Consider the following 17193-nt stretch of genomic DNA (forward strand, 5'->3'; position numbering starts at 1 on the left):
TCTCAGAATCTCCAAGGGGATAAACAGTTTCTCAAGTTTATTTGACCATGCTATCCTTTTGTGTGGGGCATCTTGAGATAACAATATTTAATATTCAGAGGAACATACTTTAGGAAATGCCTCCCTAAGTAACGAAACTGGGTAACTATTGTTAAAATTTGTTACAAAAAATTATTTTGGCAACAATAAACAGATTATTAGAAAGAATAAGAAGAAAGTGTTTAAAAACGTATAATATTTCTTTCTCAAAAAGAAATTTATTTGAATATTTAAAAATTATAATTGGCATAATTCTTAAACTCAAAATTAGTCAAAAGTTAAAAACTCTTGATATGCTATTGATGATAGATTTATTTTAAATGATGATATGTTGCCAGAATGTTACTTGAAAACATACTGATTAATAAAAGAAAATAAGTTACTAGTAGTAACTCAAAGAATGATGAATTTAATCTTCATTTCAATTTCAATTCTTTCTCAGATAAATCCATAACACAAAATGTACACTATAATGCTTCTTTTTATTGTATTTTTATCCAAGAGCTTTAAAATGCCTTAAGAAACCTCCTAAACATCCTAAATCTCTGACAGCATTAGCCCTATGTTTTCTGGTTTCCAGATAAATTTTATTCTGACTACTCTGAGTGACTGAGTTCTAGTCTTCACCCTGTGACTAAATAGATATGTGACTTTGAACAAGTCATTTAATTTCTGAGTTTTAATTTCCTCAACAGTACAATGAAAAGACTTAACTAGATTATTTTAAACATTTGTTTTCAGCTTTACAATAATATGATTCTAATAAGAAAATCTAGTCATATTATTATGAAATTTTCTCCTCTTTAATGTAAGCCATTTCATGGAAATAAATCAATAAGACATTTTACTAGGTAGAATTCTAACAAAATAAAAGTAGTTGACACATGTGTTATACTTTGGGTGTATAAATTTTTTTTTAACTGAGGTATACATAAGTAAAATAGACAGGTTTAAAGTATACAGTTTCATGAGTTTTGAAAAATCCCACCTCAATCAAAGACAGAATATTTTTATCATCACTTTTTTATTTTCAGCAGTTTACCTGTGATGTTCATAGATATAGTTTTATTTGTATTTATCCTTCTTGGGATCTTCTGAGTGTCCTGGATTTACTGGTTACTTGGGTTTTTTGTTTTGTTTTTTTTTACAGTACGTCCTTGTTGGTTATCTATTTTAAATATAGCAGTGGATACATGTCAATCCCAAACTCCCAATCTATCCCTCCCCACCCTGCCCTTCCCCTCAATAACCATAAATTCATTCTCTAAGTCTGTGAGTCTGTTTCTGTTTTGTAAATAAGTTCACTTGTATCATTTTTTTTAGATTCCGCATATAAGTGACATCATATGTTATTTGTCTTTCTCTGTCTGACTTACTTCATTTAGTATGATAATCTCCAAGTCCATCCACTGTAAATGGCATTATTTCATTCTTTTTAATGGCTGAGTAATATTCCATTGTATATATACACCACATCTTCTTTATCCATTCATCTGTCAATACACATTTAGGTTGTTTCCCTGTCTTGGCTACTGTAAATAGTGCTGCTATGAACATTGGGGTGCATGTATCATTTCGAACCATATTTTTCTCCAGATATATACCCAGGAGGGGGATTGCTGGATCATATGATAGCTCTATTTTTAGTCTTTTAAGGAACCTCCATACTGTTCTCCATAGTGGCCGTACCACTTTACATTCCCACCAACAGTGTAGGAGGGTTCCCTTTTCTCCACACCCTCTCCAGCATTTACTGTTTGTAGATTTTTTGATAATGGCCATTCTGACTAGTGTGAGGTGATACCTCATTGTAGTTTTGATTTGCATTTCTCTTATTATTAGCAACGTTGAGCATTTTTTCACATGCCTCTTCACCATCTGTATGTCTTCTTTGGAAAAATGTCTATTTAGGTCTTCTGCCCATGTTTTGATTGGGTTATTTGTTTTTTGATATTGAGCCACATGAGCTGTCAGTAAATTTTGGAGACTAATCCCTTGTCGTTTGCATCATTTGTGAATATTTTCTCCTATTCTGTGGGTTGTTTTTTCATTTTGTTTGTGGTTTCCTTTGCTGTGCAAAAGCTTTTGAGTTTAATTAGGTCCCATTTGTTTATTTTTGTTTTTATCTCCATACGGTCATCAAAACAGTATGGTACTGGCACAAAAAAACCCCCAGAAATATAGATCAATGGAACAGGATAGAAAGCTCAGAAATAAAACCACGCACCTATGGTCAATTAGTCTGGAAGACGCAAGACTATACAGTGGAGAAAAGACAGTCTCTATAATAAATGGTTCTGGGGAAACTGGACAGCTACCTGTAAAAAAAAATGAAACTAGAACATTCTTTAACACCATACACAAAAATAAACTCAACATGGATTAAAGACCTAAATGTAAGACCTGATTCTATAAAACTCTTAGAGGAAAACATAGGCAGAACACTCTTTGACATAAATTGCAGCAATATCTTTTTCGATCCATCTCCCAGAGTAATGGTTACTAGGAATTTTTAAAATCAGAGTTGATAAAAATAGAAAAATAAAAACATTTATCTGTCTCCTTCTCATTCTCTTTTCTTTCTGAGGCTCTGATTACATGTATGTAAGGCTGATTGACATTATCCCATAAGTCACTGGGGCTCAGTTCTTTCTCTCTCTCTATGCTTCAGTTTCTGAAGTTCACTCAAGATCTTTGCTATTGCTTCCAATCTGCTGTTAATGTCATCTGAAGGATCTTTCAATTTCAGATACTATACTTTTTTCTTCTAGGACTTCTATTTGATTCTTTTTGATAGTTTCCAATTTCTCCTGAAATTCCCTATCTCATCATCTATTATACCCATCTTTTAAAATTGCTTCTTTTACATAGTTATCCTGCTGATCATTTTACAGTCCTTCTGCAAATTCCAACATCTATATTGTCTGTTGATATGTTTCTAGTGACTGATTTTTCTCTTAACTGTAGGTCACTTTTGCTGTTTCTTCATATGTCTCATTATAATAATTGTAGAGTGACTTTATTCTGTTATGTTCCTCTGGAGAATGGTTAGTTTTGTTCTTGCAAGTAGCTAAACGACTGGTGGAATAGTTTTGACTTAGTCCAAAGGTGAATCCCTTAGTCTTAGAAGGTAGTCTTGATTCATAAAGCATAATCCTTCTTGGCTTTCAGTAAAAATCCTGAAATATTTACCAAGACTCTGTAATCTAATGGGATTGAACATCCAAACGTTGTCTTCTTCTGGGAAGCAGCTGTTGAACTATCTGTTCATCCTTTTCAGTTCTCCAGCTGTTGTTTTCTCCTTGAGCTACTTGATGAGATCCTAACATATGTGCAGCTTAAGGACAGCCAAAGATTTTAGAAAGGTCATTTATAAGAAGGATTTATACAGATTTTGAGGATTTCCCTCTGAGGCCTCCTCAATTCTTGTATTCCCTATTCAATTTCCAGCAACTCTGGCAGCCCCTATCCTCTGCCTCTTCAGGCCAATAAGACTGATTTTCTGATCAAATCCTATACAGTAAGTCCCCTACATACGAATCTTCAAGTTGTGAACTTTCAAAGATGCAAGCGTGCGTGCCAGCCCCTGCATGCCAGCTGTTGTACTGTACTACTGTACTTTTCAAGACACTGTACTGTAAGATTAAAAATGTTTTCTTTATTTTTTGTGTTTGCTTGCTTTTGTACATATTATACGTGTGAAAAGTATTATAAACCTATTACAGTACAGTACTATATAGCTGATTGTGTTAGTTGGGTACCTAGACTAACTCTGTGGACTTATGAACAGATTGGACTTATGAACACACACTCAGAATGGAACTCGTTCATATGTAGGGGACTTACTGTACACTGTGCCCACAGGTCTTGAGAATGCCCTCAGTGGAAAAGCAATATACACACGAATCTAAATTGTGATCATTCCTATCTTTCAAGAGAGGATTCTCCTCCAGTTTTGCCTGCTTTTGATTGATTTCCAGTAGCTTCAGAGACTTTTAAAATATTTTTGTTCAAAGTTTGTAATTATTATTGATAAGATATTTAGTACAATACCAGCTCCTTCAGTTACTGGAAACCAGACTTCACATCTGCAATATCTTTTTGTTATTGACTTCTAATTTTATTACATTATAGTCAAAGAATATTATGTTATGATGTTGATTTGCTTGGACTTTCTTTGTAGTCTAGAGCAAAGACAATTTGGTATGCTCTGACTCCAGGCATGAGGCACTCAACATATTAATTGAGTTTTTGTTTAAATGGGTCATTTTTACTCTAAAACTTTTGACTTGATGTAAACTATTTTAGCTTATTTCTACTATGTTTTGTGTTTTTAAGTTTCTCTGATTTTTTTCTGTTTTCAGCCTTTCTGTCTTTTATCGATCATTGGCTTAATCAAATTAATCAGGTAATCTTTATTTTTTTCCACCTCTACTATTTTCTGTTACACATCTATTTCTATTCTTTTAGTAGTTACACTGAAAAATCTTAGCATACAAATTTAACATAAGAAAAACATCTTTATCCACCACCATCATCTACAAGAACCATAAAAACACTTAACTCTGAACTCTTCTTCTACCATCTTCCATGTTATTTTTATCTGGTATTTTAATTCTACCTTATTTTTAAACTCTCCAAAATTTATCCATTTTTACATAGTCAATTCATTATTTGGGTTGAACCACATCTTCACCAACTTATTTGTTTCCATTTGCTTCTCACATTCCCTTTCTTCCTTCCAGGTTTAAATTTCTTCTAATAATTCTTTTCTCAGTCAATGGTGTCTGGTATACTCTCAATCCTTATTTATCTGAAAATGTTTTTAAATTTTTTCCTCACACTTGAATGATAGTTTGTTCCCTCACACTTTGTACATAATTAGTCCTTCTCTCTAGTTGCTTTTAACATTTTTTTGCCTTTTGTATTCTATAATTTCACTCTGATACTTTTAGGTGGGAATTTGATTTTATTCTATGCTATTTGGATTTGGTAGCTTGTCTTCTTTACATCTGGTAAATCCTCAACAAATAAATTATTTTACTATTGTTATTTTTCCATTTTCTCTGTTTTTACCACTAAGATTCCCATTACTTATACATTTAACCTCCATGTTCTATCCTTTATCTCTGTCAACTGCTTTTTATTATTCTTCATACCTTTATTTCTCTGTGCTGTAGCTTTATTTTGTGGAGATGATTTCCTCAAATTAACCACAATTTCTCTCTTGAACTATGTCATATATTATACTTATCTTCTTATACTTTATTTCATATTTTCTTGTTTCATTATGGTTTCTGCTCCACCTTTATCTTTTTAAACAATTTAAATAAACTTACTTTATAATCACTTTCAGATTGTTTATTGTTTTCTATTCTTGAGAGTGTTGATCCTCCTGTTTGCTATTCCTTCTTACTCTCCCTCATAATGGTTCATTTGCTAAGGTAGTTTTTAACTTTTGATTGTAAGTTCATCTTCAATGGGTTTGTGTTTTCCATAAGAGTTCTACATTCCCTGAGTTGTGAAATTATCCTGACAGATCAATTTTGTACTTTTTTCTGACAGAATACAATAGATTTTAATGGTCTTTGACTAGCTTTTATTCCAATTTCTCAGCTTGTATTTCCCATATCATTCAGGAAATAGCAGTTGTGACCCCATGTGGCACAAACCTGGGCTTTCAGTTTCTTACTAGTGCTTGTTTTTTCCACTTAGAGCTCCAAATAGAGAGCAGATTTTTAGGCTGCTTCCCAAGGCTTGTGGGCAGGATATTTCTAGTCCCATTTTTGCAAGGAGAGCACTACTTTAAAGTACTGTTTTTTAAGCTGGTTACTCAGTGCTCCCCAGCTCTTGTGGATCAAATGACATGGCTCTCATCCTTATGTGCATTTAAAATTCTCATCCATAGAGTCTGTATCAAGCCCAGAACCTATGTGAGCTCTGACTGGCTCAGTTTCCATTTAAAACTTTGCCTTTTATTTCTCTCAATTCCTGGCGCTTATAGATTATCTTTTCTTTCATTGAAAATATTATTGCATTTTAAATTATTTTAAATATTTTATCTAGTTTTTTTGAGGATGATCTGCATTAGTTTAGTTCATCAAGTTCTGCAAGTCTCAAAATGTAAACCTAAGGACATAAACATTATTCCAAGCAAAAGAAACAAGTGGTTCAATGATTAGAAGAATGAAAGTTAATCATAAATAAATTATACTAGGATATAATATATCCTTGGTCTTCATATCATGCTGAATAGTACGACACGGAAAGTTAGAGAGGCCTAATCAAAGAATGAATTAAGACAGTACATGCTACTGTAAGAAAAAGAGTTACGAGATCATAAAACTTATCAAAATAAGAATAAAACAAGGCAGTAACACTAGGAAAGATGTTATAATAATGTAAGTGAGACATTACTGGAATTTGCATAATTAACTGGCAGCAAAGATTGAAACATCACATCCAAGAGATGCTGTGCAGGAGGAAGCAGGAGCAACATTTGTGGGGAAAAGATAGTGAAGAAATGCCTCCAGCGCACTGAATTTGTAAAAGAGGTGTGCAGCAAGTATACATTTCAGATTCTTCAGAAAGTTATGATATCCCCCAAAATGTATTTTTGCAAAAATGTAGCTTGTTTTAGTTTCCTTTAACTTAATTTTTTGACTCTCAGGCCCCATGCTGCCAAATGTAGTAAACTAGTCCAACTGAGTGATTTTCAAAGACCTCATTTTAAAAAGCAATCATAGTCTCTTTGTCCCCATTCCTCTTTTCCTGGGGCTGATGCTAATCTCCAGGAATGCATATATAATTCATCCCATAATTGTTTCCAGATATCTTTGACCTCCATCTCCATAGTCCTAGGGGCCTCGTCTGAATCCAAGTCCTGGCATGGCCCCAGGTGTCAGCTTCTCACAGGTCCCTCTATTTCCTCACGTTACTTGAATTTTCTGAATTGCTCTACCCATTCTACCCTTCTCATGAGCACAGAAAAGATCTGACTGTTCTCTTGTGCCCTGCTGAGGACTGTGGGAAATTTAGGGATGAGTGCAGTGTCTGCTCTTCCCCTGATTTCTCCCTTCCGTTTCTGTGAGGTCGCAACCATTATTGACCAGATGGAACAGGTATGACAGGGCCCTTCGGTTCTGATTTCTCCGACACATGGTGGGGAATGTAGGCCAGGTTCAATGTCTCACCTGTTTGCTCTTCCTTACCTCTAAAATCTTCTTTGTTTCCATCCTAGAGATTTCTCTGACCACAGGACTGTACTGCAATGGCAAACAGACAGTGAGGAGTCCATCTGTAGCTTCTGTCCCTGATTTTTATTTGGAGGTATATTTGGGGAGTAGAGGTGAGAAGAGGTTATTTTTTTGGCCTGAAAATATTTCAAGCTTCATTTTTTATTTTCATTAGGTTGGGATAAGATTTGTATTCCCTCTTATTTCTTATAAGATGAGGGTAATATCAAGAGAAGAAAAATTCAATGTGTTTTTATAGTGTAAGGTGACTCTGTGTGATCAAAAGTATCTTAGAAGCATATGAGAAACATCTGTATTTTTAGCATTAATGGGGACTCCTTAAATGATAATGTAAAATGTCATTGCTTAAAAACACAGGTGTCGGGGGCTCTCTGGGCAGCTCTAGTTTCTCGCAGAGGCTTGATGCTTTACCATCTGTTTGTACTCCTTTGGAATCATTAATGCAAACTGGCATCTCCCACATGTGTCCATTTCAAAAACTGATCACAGTGATTCACCTTTGTGCCCAAACAATTGACAACTTACTTGTTATCTGATGAAGAAATATCAAGATGCTTTTTATATCGTGTGAGATTTTCTTTTAAATGTTCGTACACAGAAGTCTAATCCCATATAAAATCATAACCACAAAAATGCCATTCATGTCCCTGATTGTTAACTTAATACCCAAAGTCTTGAAATTCTTACTTTTTCCAGAAGCTGAAGTGAAAAAGAGGTGGCCCCCTCACTGCACATTTCTCCCATTATTTCTCCACTATATTTGCCAAAACAGTGAAAGACATTTTATCAAAATGAATACCAGTGCAATCTCAAACAGTTGGAATATAAGCGTGAAATCAGTTATTTTTTCAATCACTGCTTTCAATAATGCTTTGTCCAATCTTTTTTCCCACCCCTTAGTATCATATTTGGTAGATTCCACAACTTTCCAGTCATTTTTGATTATTAAAATTCAAGTCTAATATAAAACTTCAGTCTCAAACTCAATCTAAATCTCATCAGCTCCAAGCATAAGGGCAGACATAGACTGCTAGGGGTAGTGATGAGGTGGAGGTTGAAGGGAAGTCTGTGCATCTGTATTCTTCTTGTCCCTTTGCCACCCTTTTTCTTCAAAGCCTAGCTCCTTCAGTTGTTGGGGGTAGGGAGAAGGGAAACAGAGAGGAACAAATGCCTCTTTATATAGCTGCTGCTATTACACCTTTTTTTCTGTTGGCTTTCTCTGCTTCTCTGGTTTGATATTGATGTCCTATGTAAGGCAGCCATCCAAATGCTGACTGTCTCATGAGAGCTATGCAAGTTCTTGGGAAAGCCTTAAGGGGTCTCCTCATGGCACAGTTCTATGTTAAGATAGATTAAGCTCCAGGTCAACTTCATTCTCCAATCCCAACTCCCTCCCCTGGAAATACATCAACTGCCTCTTCCTGTTGGGGCTCTACAAAGCAAGAAGCCTTACAGATTGGGTATTTCAGTCAGCTCAGGCTGCTGTAACAAATACCATAGATTGAGTGACTTAAACAACAAACATTTACTTCTCACAGTACTGGAGGTTTGAAGTCTGAGGTCGGGGTACCAGCATTGTTGGGCTTTTGGTGAGGTCCCTTTTCCTATTTATGCCCTCACGTGACCTTTCCTTGATGTACATATACATATGCACACACAAACACACACAGAGAGAGAAAGAGACAGAGGGAGAGATCTCGTGTCTCTTACTCTTTTTATAAAAGGACATTAATTCCATTATGGGGCCTCTGCCCTCATGACTTTGTCTAAACCTAATTTCATTCCAAAGGTCAAATACCATCACCAACATATGAATCTTGGAGGGACACAAACATTCAGCCCATATCAGTGGGCAAGCAGGCCTAAGCCTGCTTACATTCCTTAATATATGTCTGAGCTCATCTTTATCACACCTGACGGTAAAAGTATAGGCTCTCTCCACTCTGCCAACAGTCTCTCATTGTGTTCTCTTCTGTTGAAATAGGCCAAGAGGTAGAGTAGCAAGTTTGCTGGCTAAGCAAATATCCAATCAAGAAACACAATGCCAGGCTTCCTGGTAGCACAGTGGTTAAGAATCCGCCTGCCAAGGCAGGGGACACGGGTTCGAGCCCTAGTCCGGGAAGATCCCACATGCCACAGAGCAGCTAAGCCCGTGTGCCACAACTACTGAGCCTGCACTCTAAAGCCCGCGAGCCACAACTACTGAGCCCATGCACCACAACTACTGAAGCCCGCGCACCTAGAGCCTGTGCTCCGCAACCAAAGAAGCCACCGCAGTGAGAAGCCTGCGTGCTGCAAGGAGGAGTAGCCCCTGCTCGCTGCAACTAGAGAAAGCCCCTGCAGTAATGAAGACCCAACGCAGCCAAAAATAAATAATTTTTTTAAAAAAAGAAAAAGAAACACAATGCCAACCAGTCTCTCCTGGTAAGAGCCCCCATTCTTTATGAGAAATTCTCTTGGAGCCCCTCCTATTCCCAATTTGACCTTAGACAGGAAAGCATCTCTATTCCTCCCCAAGGGAGGGGAAGGCGAAGCCTCTAACACAATAGCTGCATCCATGGTGATTCCTGTCTCCCCAGTCTAGTCATTTTCTATAAAATGGATGGTGAGTGGGGGTGGCTGATACAGAAGGGCTGGTTGTGCCACTTATTATTAACTCTGAGGGAAGTGCTAATAACCCCCTCTTTGGGGGCAGCTCTCTTTAAATTGTGGGATACTTAGCACCTCAGTATTTTTAAGCTCTGACCCAAAACACTGAACATTGAATCCCACTACATATCCTGTTGCAGAAGCAAATTTTCATGTTTTTAATTCTACTCCAGAGCTTTTGGCCACTACTTTCCTAAGTTTTTAAAAAACGTTTTCCAAAAGCAGTCAGGAAAATAGTGTATTGAACGCATGGTTATTTACACACAACTAATATTTGAATTTGCAGATTACTACCCAGGAAGGTATATCTTTAAACTAAGGTTTAAGCTAAAGCTTTAAGCTAAAATCCTAAAATAATTATTTTTTAATATTCATTTTCAGATGTACAGTTCCATTAGCTTCCAAAAAAAGAATAATTCAGAAACTGCATTAATTCACTGAGGTCTAGATTACTTGAGGATAATCATTTAAAATCATCCTGCATGACAATGGAGAACTGATGATATCTCCACTGACAAAGGTCAAGTGGAGATATCATCAGGTTTAGGCAATCTCTGCATCCTGAATCCATGAACCCACATTGATACATGGCTCAATTCTATGTAACATGCATGGAAGAACTACAAAAACTAGGTATCTACATCCTACCTATAACTTGGGGAACACACATATTTCAATATTTTTAGGAGTATATTCCACAAATGGCACAATACGGTTTTTTTAAGACATTAAATATGATGGGTCTCTGATAAATATTGATGATACCTCATGTTATAGGGAAGGCATCCTTGTCACTGACAAATAACTTGTGTTTTGAAAGACAGCAATGCCTTCTGGAATAATCAGTTTTGTTTCAATTCCAAAGTAAGTCATGGTGCTTCCATATTATATTGAAGTGCCTGCTTAAGCAAAAACTTAATAAAAATTGGCCCTAAATAAGTTCTTTCTTAGTGTAGATCAGACCACATGACACCTGGGGAAAAGAAAAACAGCAAAACCCATAATTTTTAACGACTAACTCCAGAAACAAGAGGGAGCCAGAGACTTGCAAGGATGTCCTCTATGGCCGTTATAGTTCATCATAAATAAGGATGTATTGACAACAGTTCTCATGGTAAACTATCGTATTAACATTGCTCATCAAACCTTCCCATAGCATGCATAAATTTCCAAGTGACACACCCCTTTAAGTACTGTTATATATTGCTTCAGTCAAGCAGGGTCAAGGTTCTGAAGATTTAATAATAACACAGTCTTCCAACTTAAAATACATACCCCTTGTTATGCTATATATTACACTTCTTTACACTTTGTCTTTTGCCCTTGCATGCAAAGTTGTGTGGAAATATCTTTCTGCATTTTTCTTTTGTGGCTGTATTTTTTTTTTAATCTACTATCTAGATTCTCAGAAGGGAGTCAAAAACTACACCTGAGACTACACAAATAGAGACTTCTTAAAATTAGGAAACTTTGAATGTTCCCAGACTTTCTATATTTTCTCCATGTATTTAGAGGTAGAAAAATTAAAAGCTTCCACGTTTGTCAGATAACATAGAGAAATAAAAATAACTCCATGTTTGGGGCAGCAAGAAAGGAAGAAGACTGAAACTATATCACACTCTTCAGTCAGGCTTGGGAGGAGAAGAACCCTGAAGAATAAAGTGATAACCCTCCTCAGGAAGAGAAGTAGACATGTCCGCAGGAGCCATAGGGGACAGCCCTGCAGACTGGGTACATCTGAGAACTAAGCAGTAATCGTGTTAATGATAGAATGTATAGATGGTTCCAGAACACACAAAGCAGTATTTATTACTGAAATAGGCATGGATTCTGGTGTCAGACATGTTGGGGTTTTCATTCCGATGCTATTCCAAAGATTAGAAATGTGACTTTGCAGAAGTCATATATTCTCTCTAACTCTGTTTCCTCTCCAGGAAAATGGGTATGTGTATACCATCTCAAAGGATTTTTTGTAAGGATATAAAAAGATTATCTGCGAGAGCATCTATCTCAGTGTCTGGAACATTAAATACTTGTGGAATAAAGGAAAATATAAATGTGACACTGTTAATTACACTGGAACAATAACATGCTTAAAATATACCTTCCTCAGCAAAGGAAACCATAAACAAGACGAAAAGACAACCCTCAGGGTGGGAGAAAATATTTGCAACTGAAGCAACTGACAAAGGATTAATCTCCAAAATATACAAGCAGCTTATGCAGCTCAATATCAAAAAAACAAATAACCCAATCCAAAAATGGGCAGAAGACCTAAATAGACATTTCTCCAAAGAAGATATACATATTGCCCACAAACACATGAAAGGATGCTCAACATCACTAATCATTACAGAAATGCAAATCAAGAATGGCCATCATCAAAAAATCTACAAACAATAAATGCTGGAGAGGGTGTGGAGAAAAGGGAACCCTCTTGCATTGTTGGTGGGAATGTAAATTGATACAGTCACTATGGAGAACAGTATGGAGGTTCCTTAAAAAACTAAAAATAGAATTACCATATGACCCAGCAATCCCACTACTGGCCATATACCCTGAGGAAACCATAACTCAAAAAGAGTCATGTACCACAATGTTCACTGCAGCACTATTTACAACAGCCAGGACAGGGAAGCAACCTAAGTGTCCATCAACAGATGAATGGATAAAGAAGATGTGGCACTTATATACAATGGAATATTACTCAGCCATAAAAAGAAACAAAATTGAGTTATTTGTAGTGAGGTGGATGGACCTAGAGTCTGTCATACAGAGTGAAGTAAGTCAGAAGGAGAAAAAAAATACCATATGCTGACACATATATATGGAATCTAAAAAAAAAGAAAATGGTTCTGAAGAACCTAGGGGTAGGACAGGAATAAAGACACAGACATAGAGAATGGACTTGAGGACATGGGGAGGGGGAAGGGTAAGGTGGGACAAAGTGAGAGAGTGGCATGGACATATATACACTACCAAATATAAAATAGATAGCTAGTGGGAAGCAGCTGCATAGCACAGGGAGATCAGCTTGGTGCTTTGTGACCATCTAGAGGGGTGGGATAGGGAGGGTGGGAAGGAGACGCAAGAGGGAGGGGATATGGGGATATATGTATACGTAAAGCTGATTCACTTTGTTATACAGCAGCAACTAACACAACAATGTAAAGCAATTATACTCAAATGAAGATGTTAAAAAAAAATACCTTTCTGATGCCCTACCCAGCTCACTGAACCAGTTTAAATCCAGTGAAATAATGTATTATCTCCTAAAATCAAAATCTTTACATAATTGAGAAATAAGAATCCCTACAATTTTATATTTGAAGTTATTAAATTTTTATATGTTTATAGTTTAAAGGAAAAAATTGGTTAATCATCTTTACTATTTCTTAAAGTGAAGTGAATTATATTGGATTTATATATCTATATGAGATCATTGCCCAAATTTTATGCACTATCACTTTATTAAAGTCTGTGATGGAAGAAATAGCTAATAACATAGTTAAACAGCTCCAAACTCTGGTTGTACTGTCTGAGTAACTCAGCAAACAGAAAGTTTACCAGATATTTAATGAATTCATCAAGCTAAAACAGAAAATTCCTCAAATCTGTAAGGAACCACAAAATAAACTATTCTCCATAGATAATTATTTTGTTGTATCTTTGTTTCATGAAAGACCTAAGTAAAGCTTTAAAACACAGTGAAAAATTTTAAAAGGAACTAGAAAATATAAAAAAGAACCAGTCAGAACTGAAGAACAATAACAATGAAACACACATGAGAAGGAATGAACAGCAGACTAGGTGATACAGAAGAACATATAAGTGATCTGGAAAATAGAATAATGGAAATCACACAATCAGAAGAGCAAAAAGAAGAACAAATTTTAAAAATGAAAACAGCTTAAGGGATCTTTGGGATACCATCAAGCATACCAACATTCACATTATAGGGGTCCCAGAAGGAGAACAGAGAGAGAGAAAGGGGTCAAAAAAGTATTTAATGAAATTATGGATGAAAACTTCCCAAGCCCAAAGAAGGAAACAGATATCTAGATACAGGAAGCACAGAGGATCCCAAACAAGATGAACCCAAACAGACCCACACCAAGACACATCCTAATTAAAAAGGCAGAAGTTAAAGAGAGAATTCTAAAGGCAGCAAGAGAAAAACAAAGAGTCATAGACAAGGGAACACCCATAAGGCTATCAGCTGATTTTTCTGCAGAAACTGCAGAAGGGAGTGGCATGATATATTTAAAGTGCTGAAAGAGAAAAACCTGCAACCCAGGATACTCTATCCAGCAATATTATCTTTTAGAATTAAAAGAGAAATGAAGAACTCACACAAGCAGAAACTAAGACTTCATCAATACTAAACCAACCCTAAAAGAAATGTTAAATGGTCTTCTCTAAGTGGAAAAGAAAAGGCTATAACAAGAAGCATCTATAGGAAAGGAAAAATCCCACTAGTAAAGGCAAATATATAGTAAGGGCTGAAGATCAACCACTTAAATAAACTAGTACAAATATTAAAAGAAAAAAATTGCAAATCAAGTATAACTACAATAATCAGTAAAGGGATAAACATGAAGATGTAAAATATGACACCAAAAACACACAATGTGGGGGAAGGGAATAAAAAATGTAAATCTTTTAGAATGTGTTTAAACTTAAAGGACTATATTTAAATCAAGAACATATAGTTATAGCTCAACATATATAAGCCCCATGGTAACCACAAATCAAAAACCTACAACAGATATACAAAAACAAGAGAGAAAGGACATCAAGAATACCACTAAAGAAAATCATCAAACTACAAGAGAAGAAACTAAAAGAAGAAAAGGACAGGGAAAAACTACAAAAACAACGAGAAAACAAGTAATAAAATTGCAATAAGTACATACCTATCAATAATTACATCAAATGGCAATGGACTAAAGGCTCCAATCAAAAGAAAAAGGGTGCCTGAATGGATTAAAAGAAAAAAAAAGACCCATCTATATGCTACTTACAAGAGACTCCCTCTAGAACTAAAGATACACACAGACTGAAAGTGAGGGGAATGAAAACGATGTTTTATGCAAATGGAAATGACAAGAAAGCAAGGTTAGCAATAGTCATGTCAGACAAACAGACTTTAAAACAAAATCTATAATAAAAGACAAAGAAGGGCATTATATAATGATAAAGCGATAAATACAAGAAGAGGATATTATACTCATTAACATATGTGCACCCAATACAGGAGCACCTAAATATATAAAGCAAATATTAACAGACATAAAGAAGAAATTGATGATATAATAATAGTAGGATAATTTTAACACCCCACTTACATCAATGGGCAGATCATTCAGAGAGAAAATCAATGAGGAAACAGTGGTCTTAAACAGACCAGTTGGACTTAATAGATATCTACAGGACATTCCATCCAAAAACAGCAGAATACACATTCATTTCAAGTGCACATGGCACATTCTCCAGGATGGATCATATGCTAGGCCACAAAACAAGTCTCAACAAAATTAAGAAGATAGGAATTTTATCGTGCATTTTTTTCCAACCACAACAGTATGAAACTAGAAATCTAGTACAGGGAGAAAAATTGGAAAATCACAAACACAGGGAGACTAAACAACATGCTACTAAAAAACCAATTAGTCAATGAAGAAATCAAAGAGGAAAAGAAAATACCTCAAGAAAAATGAAAGCAAAAACACAACTTTCTATCTAGGTGATGCAAAAAGAAGTTCTAAGAGGGAAGTTTATATGATACAGGCCTACCTCAGGAAACAAGAAAAATCTCAAATAAACAACCTAACCTTCCATCTAAAGGAATTAGAAAGAAAAGAACAAAGCCCAAAGTCAGCAGAAGGAAGGAAATAAAGATCAGAGAGGAAATAAATAAAATAGAAACAAAAAAGCAATAGAAACAATCAATGAAAACAACAGCTGGTTCTTTGAAAAGATAAACAAAATTGATAAACTTTTAGCCAGGCTTATCAAGAAGAAAAGAGAATGCAAATAAACAAAATATTTAAGAAATGAGAGAGGAGAAATAACAACTGATACCACAGAGACACAAAAAATCATAAGAGAATACTGTGAAAAGTTACATGCCAACAGATTAGACAACCTAGAAGAAAAGGACAAATTTCTAGAACTATGCAACCTTCAAAGACTGAACCAGGAAGAAATAGACAATCTGAACAAACCAATCATAAGTAGAAAAATTTAGTTGGTAAAAAAAAAAAAAATCCCAGCAAACAAAAGTCCAGGACCAGACAGCTTCACAGAGGAATTCTACCAAACACATAAAGAAGAACTAATACCTATCCTTCTCAAACTATCCCAAAAAACTGAAGAGTAGGGAACACTCCCAAATTCATTCTACAAGGCCACCATTACTCTAATACCAATATCAGACAAACACACTGCAAAAAAAGAAAATTACAGGCCAATATCTTTGATGGATATAGATGCAAAAATCCTCAACAAACTTTAACAAACTGAATTCAACAATATATAAAAAAAAGGATCATACATCATGATCAAGTGGGATTTATTCCAGGGATGCAAGGATGGTTCAATATTTAAAAATCAATGAATGTGATACACCATGTTAACAAAAGGAAGGTTAAAAACACATGGAAAAGAGATTCCCCAAAGAAATAGTTTTGTGCTATATCTAAAACATAGAAAAGTAGAATCCAGATATATACCCATCAGTGGAATTTCTGGATCATATGGTAGTTCTATTTTTAGTTTTTTGAGGAACCAGCAACTATTTGCCACAGTGGCTACACCAATTTACATTCCAACAAGAGTTCCCTTTTCTCCACATCGTCACCAACATTTGTTATTTGTAGACTTTTTGACGATAGTCATTCTGACAGGTATGAAGTGATATCTCATTGTGGTTTTGATTTATATTTCTCTAATAATTAGTGATGTTGAGCATCTTTTCATGTGCATGTTAGCCATCTGTATGTCTTCTTTGGAAAAATTTCTATTCAGATCTGCCATTTTTTAATTGGGCTGTTTGTTTTTTTGAATTTGAAAAGATACATGCACCCCAATGTTCATAGCAGCATTGTTTACAAAAGTCTATATATGGAAGCAATGCAAATATCCATCAACAGATGAATGGATAAATAAGATGTGATACATATATATATATATATATATATATACACATATATAATACACACATAAACAAACACACACAATGGAATAT

The 17193-nt window shown here is 35.3% G+C and overlaps 1 long non-coding RNA gene across 1 annotated transcript in view; it reads right to left on the reverse strand.

The window, feature by feature from the left end:
• Nucleotides 1–934: 934 nt before the first annotated feature.
• LOC117195533 (uncharacterized) overlaps nt 935–17193 on the reverse strand; it is a 125028-nt gene continuing 108769 nt past the window's right edge. Inside the window, exon 3 of the long non-coding RNA XR_004475250.2 lies at nt 935–7304. This is a non-coding gene — a long non-coding RNA (uncharacterized LOC117195533). The remainder of the gene's footprint in view (nt 7305–17193) is intronic.

This window comes from Orcinus orca, chromosome 7, assembly GCF_937001465.1.
Source record: "Orcinus orca chromosome 7, mOrcOrc1.1, whole genome shotgun sequence".
NCBI lineage: Eukaryota > Metazoa > Chordata > Mammalia > Artiodactyla > Delphinidae > Orcinus > Orcinus orca.